Here is a 10,087-nt window from a genome sequence, read left to right on the forward strand (position 1 = left end):
ACATACTCTGTGCAATACCTGTAATGAGTAAAGCGTGTATTTTTTAGCTGGTGGAGTAAACGTTATGTAATACAATTACTTTATTTTTGCAGGAAAGTAGAAGGCGGCGATGCGGCTGGAAAGTGAGATGGGTCTGCGTTCGAGGAGCGTTGTTCGTCTATGAAAATGTCACAGAGTCAAATTATAGACAGTGTAAAGTAGAAAATGTTTTGTACCAAACGCTTGTAGTGTTTGTAACAGGAACAAAAATTGTTTTACAGATATTTTCATTTACATTCTGTCAAATGAGTTTGTTATATAGCTTTTGGAAAGACAAACTGTTGTATCGTCAACTAATGTACATTCTCGCGCATGACAGTTACAAGTGATATCCAAATATTTGAAAGTCATTAGTAGGTGACAGATTTCATTATTATCTACAGTTATTGTTTGCTGCAGATGTAAAACTTGGTTTCCGTTTATCCAAACTGAATGAAACTATTGTAACATTGTGTAATCAGTTTCATTATCACTATAGGATCTAGGTTTTGAGCTATAAATCCATTTTTAGCACGCAAGTGTCCCCAGTGATGGGAACAAAGCAAAGAAAAACACACCAAACTCATAATGTATCGATTCTTGACTTATATCACATCGTTTCAACTTCAGTTCATAATATCACATATTGACACTAAAGACTCAACACGGATTACTTTTCTGATGATAACAGCTTGCCTGTGTAAAGAGTAATAGAAATAATATTCTGATTTCAAGCTGTTAAATTGGAACTGTAGTTTGGAGGAACAAGTATTAATTTTAACGATATTTACTAGACAGTTATCTCTAAGCACATCATTTCCTTTATTCGTGTTTTGCTTAAATGTTGAGCAAACAGGGGGCTGGGCACTGTGCCATCGTACAAGCAAATACGATTAGTTTGATTATCACTGTCTGGTGGACACTTTACGTGTTTGTTACCGTTGCGCTGTAGTCAATTGATCCCTATTGCGATTGCACCTAAATATAGAGTTTTCAGTACAAAATAATTAGTATATATACAAGCAATTATATTTTCAATGCATCTAATTTATTATCCTCGCGTAGTGATTCGTTAGTTCTTAACTGATAGCTTATTTGTACTAGGGAATTATTTGAAAGTGATTATACTATTTGGTAATAAGCTCTGTCAAGTCTCTTTTTAAGTAAATACAGTTGAAGGAAATTATCTGTCTATGAATTCTTAAACAGTTCTGTCTAGGTTTCTTTTCTGTGAAAAGTTACTTACATGCTATTAAACGTAGCGCGTAGAGCGAACATACATCACAGACTTGTAACACTTTATTACTTAAAAATCTATTCTGACCACAGTCGTTCAAAATTTTAGAGAAAGTCAGTGTTAACAATAACAGCTTTCTCTGAATGATATGAAATCAGGAGCAGCAGCGAATACTACTTACGTAAACATTAATATTTCCGTCAAGCGAAAATTACTTTCTTTTGTGCGGAAAAATTTATCACTATCTCACGGAGATTAAGCTAGGTGTCAAGTCAGTGATATGTTTTACTACCTACCCAAGGTTTCTTTGGTTCTCTTTGTAAAATTGTCACTTCTTTTTCGTCTCATATCTCTTGAAAATGTAACTAGTTTCGTAATATTTATAACATTAATAGAATATATCTTTGAATTTCAAGTAATTTTCTTTTACATGTACATTTTTGTCACTTTTTAAAATTAGAGAGTCGTAATATAACGAAAAACACTTTGCATCTTATTTTATGCGATTCTAACTACCTAGAGAATATTAAGAACCTTCGCTTTGTCTCGAATGAAAAACAGCCCACAGTTGCACTAATTATATTTATTCTAAACCTTGACCATGGTTACTGCTATAATAATATAGCCGTCTTCAGAAGTCATAAGCTTTTAAAACTGAAAAACGTCTTAGCCCAGCGGCTGCGTCAAGAACAATAAAAAGCTGGGCTAAGACGTTTTTCATTTTTAAAAGCTTATGACTTCTGAAGAAGGCTATATTATTGTACCAGAAACCATGGTCAAGGTTTACAATAAACATAATTACTGCAACTGTGGGCTGGTTTTCATTCGAGACAATTTCGTAACGGTTGCTGGTTTTGCTGCCATGATGAAAATAACCTTCGCTTTCATTTGAAAACGCTTACAGACTCTTATTTCTGATTCATCTTTAGTCTTGGGATTGACAGAAGTCAATGAAGAGTAATTTCTTATAATTAGAAGTCGGAGGACCTATATTAGCTTAAGTAACAAAGCTTTATTTTTTTCTTTCATCTTTAATATCAGGTACAGTGAACAGATCACAACTAACGCATTATAAGGAAAAAAAAGCAAACAAAGAAGACCATCACTTTGGTCCATACATTTAAACAATTTAAACAGAGTTCAATCCTCTTTAGGTGTTGGCGTCATGCGACTACTAAAAATGCCTAATGGTAAAGGTCAGTCAACATTGGTAAATCAGAAGTAATAGTTTCGCTGTACAAGTACTTTCAATAATGGGTTGTTAAAAAGAGTGGGTTGTCCTTTACTACTTTAGGACAGATCTTCTCAAACTCATGGGCAAATTTTCACTTAAAGTGCAAGATAAGTTCCCGCTATCCAGTGGTAGGGTCTGTCACCTTAAATGTAATGTACTTGAGACATTATCTCGCTCAAGACCAAACTGCCTTCTATACAACACCACAAAATAGAAACAACTCAATTACCTCAGAGTGTGCTACCACAACCTCTAGCAATATTATACAGAAGAATACGGATAACAGTCCGTTATCACATACCAGAAAATCACAGTCGCAATCATTAACACTTGTTCTGTACAGCCCACAAACATACTTTTTTAACAATAAATAATTACGCACGTTAAAAAAATAATTCGTTACAGGAGATCTCCCATTACCATGTGAATCGTTTGGTGAATCCTGATTCTATTAACCACGAAAATAGAAGCTTATTCCTACAAAAATCTGTGTTGGGAGGATATGCGAAGTGATAAATATAGTTGATAGTGGCTTCTTGTTGTGACTTAACGCACCAAATAACTCACTCCCGACAATTATCTTCAGTAAGACTGACAGTTATCTTCAGCAAGACTATCTCCCTTCAAGACTCGAACGTTACTAGTTCGGCTGAAATGGTACTGCCTATGAGGATCATTTTAAACCTGACTGGAACTGGTAATTTGGACAAACGTAGAGCCCCAGTATTCCTTTTAAGAATTTTAATATTGTCGGCTGCATTCTCAGTGGCCAGCCCCGACTGCAGGCTCTAACTTCTCTGGATTGCACGATGGCATGTTGTAGTGCACCACGGGAATTGTCGAATACTGGTATACTGCATCTAGAATTTATGGCATCTACAACACAAGTATGACAGACATATATATGAAAACTTTAATAAGCCTTCCTTTAATATTTCCTTGGACACGAAACATATTTCCAGATGCTTAATCAATAATTCAAGGTGACAAAAAAAATCGTGTGTTTGCGACTTGACACAGCACAGTTGCCAAATAGTTGACATGAGGTAGCTGAATAGTGGCAGAAGTGAAAGTTATTGTAATCATTAAATTACGTGCCATGAAACACGGTTGAAAACAGGTTACAGAATTTAGCACAATCTCCACGCAGGGTAGTGCGAGGGCTGTCCAGGATAAGCTTAGATGTCTTCTTGCCCTACAGATCTCTCGTCCACTTTATTCTTCAGGACGAAACTGTACTTTTATTACTGAAGCCTACTTCAATGAGTAGTCATAGGATGACTGTAATCATCCGATATATTGCTGTAGATACAACAGATCTTCTCAAAGTAAAGCTTCTCAAACTACTGAATCTATGTAACAGCCAATCGTAATTTCTTTTTTGGCACAACACTGTTAGCGTTTTGCATGGAGGTTTCTGCTTGAAGTATTTAGTGGAGCGACGTACGGCGATGAAAAGTCTCTGCTACACCTCTGCTGACGTCACAGCATCTGCCGCTGCGTCCAAAACAGCACATGAAGGTCAATGAATACCTCAAATAGAAATTACAAAAAACAGGCGAAGTTTAATCTAGAACTTGTTACATAAATAAATCATTGATTTACAAACTCCAAACCTTACTTAATGGCAACTGAAGTCAATTCAGTATAACAATAAAGTACGCTTGCTCATTCATAGTCAGTGCCAAGAGTACAGAATTTTTAAATCGAAAAAATATTCATGAGAATATCCCAAACTAAAATCTGGAAATTTCCGTACCCTGTCACGTGCCACCCATTTTGAGTAAACGTAACTCACTAATTCACCAATTAACCATATATATATAGCAACTTTTTTATATCAACAGTTATTATTATCCTCAATATTGTCATCATTTTCATTTACCTTTAAAAATCACGTAACCATGTCAATCAATATTCCAACAAAACATAAAGTACTTTCCTCTAAAAAACACAACTTAAGTGTAACTACCACCCTGTAGAAAATTAGAAAAATCCTCCCAGGTGTGGTTTTCTGATTAAACATCCCATATAAAATTTAAGATACTCTTTCATAAAACTTATCCACAAAATTTGCCTTAATGTTATCTAATCGGCCGCGCGGGGTAACTTTGCGGTCTAGGGCGCCTTGCCACGGTTCTAGACCTCCCTCGGGCATTGGTGTGTGTGTCGTCCGTAGCGTAAGTTAGTTTAAGTTAGATTAAGTAGTGTGTAGGCCTCGGGACCGATGACCTTAGCAGTTTGGTCCTATGGGAATTACCACAAATTTAGAAATTTTAGAAATTCAGTTATTTACGTGACCCATTTCTGGTTTAAAAAGAGTATACAAAATTTATGCTGTTTTGGGATGGACATTGTTGCAATGGAACATGACATTCATACTGGAGTACTATAGAAAGGTTTTATGCCCTTTTTTAGCTATGCAATTAACAACGTCATTACTTGCTCTTATAGCCTCTGCTGTCAGAGTACATATCTGCGACCCTTTCGCAGGTGAAAAAGGTACATCGACCTCAGAAATGTGAACAGTTCCCCTCGGAGCTGCCACCTCTCCGATTATCTAAAACATAAACTGAGAAACACCACCATCATCAGTGTAAAACTCGTTTTAGGGTGCTCTAAAATAATATTGGTTCATTGACCATCATAGTATTTTATGCACTCGAATCTTAACATGATATAGCACTATTGCTAACGCTGCCCCATTCCTTCTGCGAACTGCATGTCATTATATTAGTTAATTTCTGCCATATATTCTCTACTATGACTAAACACAAATGAGAGATTGTCTCTCAGTCCGCAAATGCTAGGTAAGTATTACTGTCTTCTCTCCTAATAATAATACAGCCGAAATGTTACTTCCCCCTAAGTGCCCAAATGTAGTCTGAAGGTTGAGAAGAAACTTCTGTTATTAAATATTTTGAAGTGTTAAATTTTGGAAACTTGGTAAGACTTTCTCAAAGATCGTCGCAAATCTGAAATATCTTGTCACTAACTGTGTTTCAGCTACACAAATGCACGCCAGTGGGAGAGCCTGCCTCTCTTCCGAGCCACACGGAAGTGTAGCAACGTTTCGCACTGCTTTTCTCACAATGCTAAATATAAATTATCTACTAATTTCTAGCATTCTAGAAGGCCTAACGTCAGCCAACATACTGGTTAAACAAATTATCAAATAAACTGAAAGAACTGTCAGAGTCGAAATATTAATTTCCTTTGTTACTTGGTGACTAGTTTCGAGCCTAATCTCAGTGTCAAATCACCAGATGAGCTATGCGATGACATACATTACTGCAGACACGAGATATTATTTCAGATTTGTAGTTAAACACATTTTAGTATAAATCAGTACAGGGCTGAACTTCTATCACCTTCAAGTGAGAACTGTTGGAATTGTATTGGATGTTTCTCAATTAGAAGCTTAACTATTGCATTCGCCGTGAATGAATGAATACATACTTTGTAAAACAGGCTCGCTGCCCTACACATCGCTACAGGCAAGAAGCTAGCACAGACTATTGGTACTACATGTTGGTTACACACAACTATTCGCTTTCGTCTCCTTTTTCATACGAAGACAAGCATGTCCTTTATCATCCATTGCGCTAATTTATATGAAATTTTGTGCTGTGTGACTACTTTTTAAGTACTGGTTTGAGTCAGCAGCGCTAGAAACTTTCCGTGGCCATTATGTATTTCATTTTGTATATCATTATGATACCAGGGCTTGCACATCACTACCTCTGAGAGTGATTGATGCTTTTCACAAAATACATGCACCTTTCAGAGTGGCTGATTTTTTGTCCATTGTGGTAGCAATTGTTCTGGTACATAATTGCGCCAAGCATCCGAAAGTTCTAATCCCACATCGACGCATCCCTTAGATAGCCAGGACAACTCCGGGCCGCTGTTCCTCAGGAGACAGAGTTTCCCCGCTCGCTGCAGGCGCTTGTTTCGCCCATCGCCTCTCGGAGTGTCGTCCATGTGACCGCTTGCTTCCTTCAGCATCTTCACCAGGGCACTCGCCGTGTCTCCGTCTGCGGTAGCTTGACCGCAGTTACGCTGCTTGCCAGAACCATCCATCATGTCAGTGCTATTATTTGGGCCATCATCCCCAGCACCTGGACCTTGCTTCGTATTGCCTCTGTGTTTCAGCCGCCACATTCTTATCCCCGATATCAGAAATAATCATCTGTGAATCTTACCGCAAGCACAACAACCACCATCACGTGTAGCTACACCCCCTACGCAAGACCTACCCAAAATTTCCGAGAATATCCCCACAACACTCATAAAACTTACCTTATATCTTAATTTCCACCATCAGCTTCAAAGTAGTTCGTTAGCGCTTGTATGCAAAGCTTCCCGCGACTTTTCAATTGTTAAAGCAGTGCTGCAAGTCCGCTGCGTGAGTCATGTTCAAAATTAGTTGCGATTCCGCTTGAATGTCTTCTATGGAGTCAAAATGCCACCCTTTCATCTTTAATTTCGTTCTCGCGAAGAGAAAGAAATCAGAAGTTCTACATTTGGTACGTAGCAAGGCTGGGGGATAGGTGGCATGTTGTTTTCTGCCAGCACTTCCCTCACAATGAGCGAGGTGTGTGCAGGTGCATTGTAATGACGGTGAAAACAGTCTTTGTTCCACAATCTATCAGGCTGTTTGCATATAACATCTTTCCTCAGTCTCCTCATAACATCGCAGTAAATCTTCCCTGTGATAGTCTGACCACATAGAAGAAATTCCTTATAGACAGTTCTACGAATGTAAAAAAAATCATGAGTTGATGTTATTGCTGCGAACTTGGCGCGCTTTTGTGGGTAGTATTTTGTTTCGTAACTACCATAGCTGCACGCTCTTGGTAATTGCGTCCCAGGCCCAGAAGGAGAAATCCATATCATCTCGAACAGTTGTTTGCTGCTTGTTTCACACCCGAACGCGATGGTGTCGTTGGTCCACCGTCAAAAGAAAAGCAATAAATTTCTGTGCAATTCTCCTCATCTTCAATTCATCAGCAAGAATGAGTTGATATGTCCCGTATGAGATTCCAACGTTTTCGCAAACATGTACTGTCTACCGTCCTTCAGGATCACTACACACTCGTCCATGATCACTTGCAGAGTGTTTGTCATCCGCCACGGACTCCCAGACTCAAATTTTTGAATGTAGACTTTCCGGACAGATAATTCTGATGAAAAGTTCTTGGGTTCCCAGCCGGTTGGTATTGTTAAAATACGACGAAATTTCTACGACTGTCATAGTAACTACTTTGCCACTCTCCGACGCGTCGCGGTATTTTAACACTGTCAAGTGTTCTTGCTTGGCTGAAAACTTGCTCACCAAAAGCCTCCCTTAGTATGCGGTTCGTTTCAGCTTTATTTTCGTGGAGTCTAAAGCAAAATTTAATGCAGATTCAGGCAAGCCAGCAAGCCAGCCATTTCGAAATTTGCAGACGCACTTGAATACTGTGTAAATAAATAGCAACAAACTTTCACACTAATACACTCACCTTAACGGCACGTGGCATACGAGCGGTTAAAAGACACAACTAGAGGCCCCTAGCAGCGGAAGTTTTCGCATTTGAATTTTTAGTCACAATATTCAGACTATCGGCATTTTTGGGTATCACCTACTACCTCACCCCACCTATTTTTCGCAACATCCACTCGTACCCGCCGCTAAGCTGACTCTCTAGTTCCCGTTCCGCCCTGCACACACCCAATAACATATCCGCAAGCACCAACTTCATGTGACTTTTTCCTTGTAGTTTTCATTACACCAAAATATGCCATATACCCATTACTACGTCAACAGCACTTCAGAAATACCACACAATAGCAGCACAAGTTCTATCACGCCCAGCTATCACCATGTCGCAGGTGCGTCAGCTTCCTCCTTGGCAGCGCCATCTGCTCGACTTCATCTAATCAAACAAACCAACCCCTGCAAAGTCATCTTGCCACAGAAAATCCCATCCTAGCACCTCACCAACCCCAGAGCCAATAAATCTTCAAACGAAGATGGCAACATAACAAATGGAATCCATTCCCATCTCATTCCATATCCTGTTTAAGCCATTCCTTTGTACTACCTGCACTTGACCAAACATTTCTTACTTACAAGACCATAAAGTATGAAGCAAAAAGTATCTCCTTAGCCTCAGCATCATGCATTGTATCCAGAGCAAATATTCTGTAATCCTCAAGTTTTCAGTTCATGACTTCCGCACTGTCCTGGGACACAAACGGTTCTCTGTAACCTTTAACTTCCATGCATTTATTACTCCATCATCGACTCCACATCCAAAGCAACCAACCCAACAAATATGATATCCTGAAAACCCACAGCATCTACAGTACTTGTCCCATTTTTCCTAGGCATGCATTTCCTAAATCTCCATTAACTACTAATAACCCCATTACACACGGCGCCCTCATTTTACCACTGTAAACACGACTGGATCTTCCTGAGTCCAAGCCCAGGCATAACGTTACCAAAATAATTTCAAGTGCAATGACCATCTATCACAAGAATGTTGAAACCTATCTACTTGTTGCAGTTGCAGATCCTATCACCTCCTAAAACAATGTCGTAACCTACAGTCGCCAACCCGCTGTAATACTTGCAACCTGTCCTGTTTGGCCTACAAGCTACGAGGTCAGGCAGCTGTTGTCCTCATATAATCATCGACACGCCTCCTGTCTCTGACAAGGCCCACCACAAAAGATTTAATTTTCTTTCTTACTTCAAAATATCGGTCCGTTTGATGGGCCTATATACTGCATCAAATCAAACACGCTGCCCGTTACGCGTTTCACCTAAATGCGACTGCTACATGATCCAGAACCGCTAGTTTCTTGTCTAAATCTCGTTGTTTGATTCATTTCTCACCCTACCATGCAAAGCATCTTCTAACTATCTGTTTACTGCAACACATAAACTAATAAGTAATTGATTATTCAGGAAGTCTCATTTTCACGGTTCATAAGACTGCTGAATATTTCTTCATGTGTCAACATGAAATAAGTGGACTGGTCAGGCGTATGCTCAGTAAAGTAAATGATTATTAAATGATTATTCTTTTCACTCAAGTATAGAATTAAAATCAGCAGTTTTCACTGTTAACCGGCTCAGTTGACCCCTTCAATGATTTCAGCTCCAGAAAGGTTTTTCAGGTTCTTTACTTTCATGTACAGGATCCAATAAATAGTCTCAAAAAATGGTTCAAATGGCTCTGAGCACTATGGGACTTAACTTCTGAGGTCATCAGTCCCCTAGAACTTAGAACTACTTAAACCTAATTGACCTAAGGACATCACACACATCCATGCCCGAGGCAGGATTCGAACCTGCGGCCGTAGCAGTCGCGCGGTTCCAGACTGAAGCGCCTAGAACCGCTCAGCCACCCCGGCCGGCAATATAAATAGTCTCATTCAGCTTCATTCATTCTTGCGTGAATGTTCATTGTTATTTCTATCTTCGTTAGTACATAGATACTACACTGTAGACACTGATAAGAACTGCCATACATAACCATGTACAACGACGAACTCTCTACTACATTGAACTAAACAAAACCTGCACATGACAAGTGCCCCGA

Source organism: Schistocerca cancellata, chromosome 9, assembly GCF_023864275.1.
Source record: "Schistocerca cancellata isolate TAMUIC-IGC-003103 chromosome 9, iqSchCanc2.1, whole genome shotgun sequence".
Taxonomy (NCBI): domain Eukaryota; kingdom Metazoa; phylum Arthropoda; class Insecta; order Orthoptera; family Acrididae; genus Schistocerca; species Schistocerca cancellata.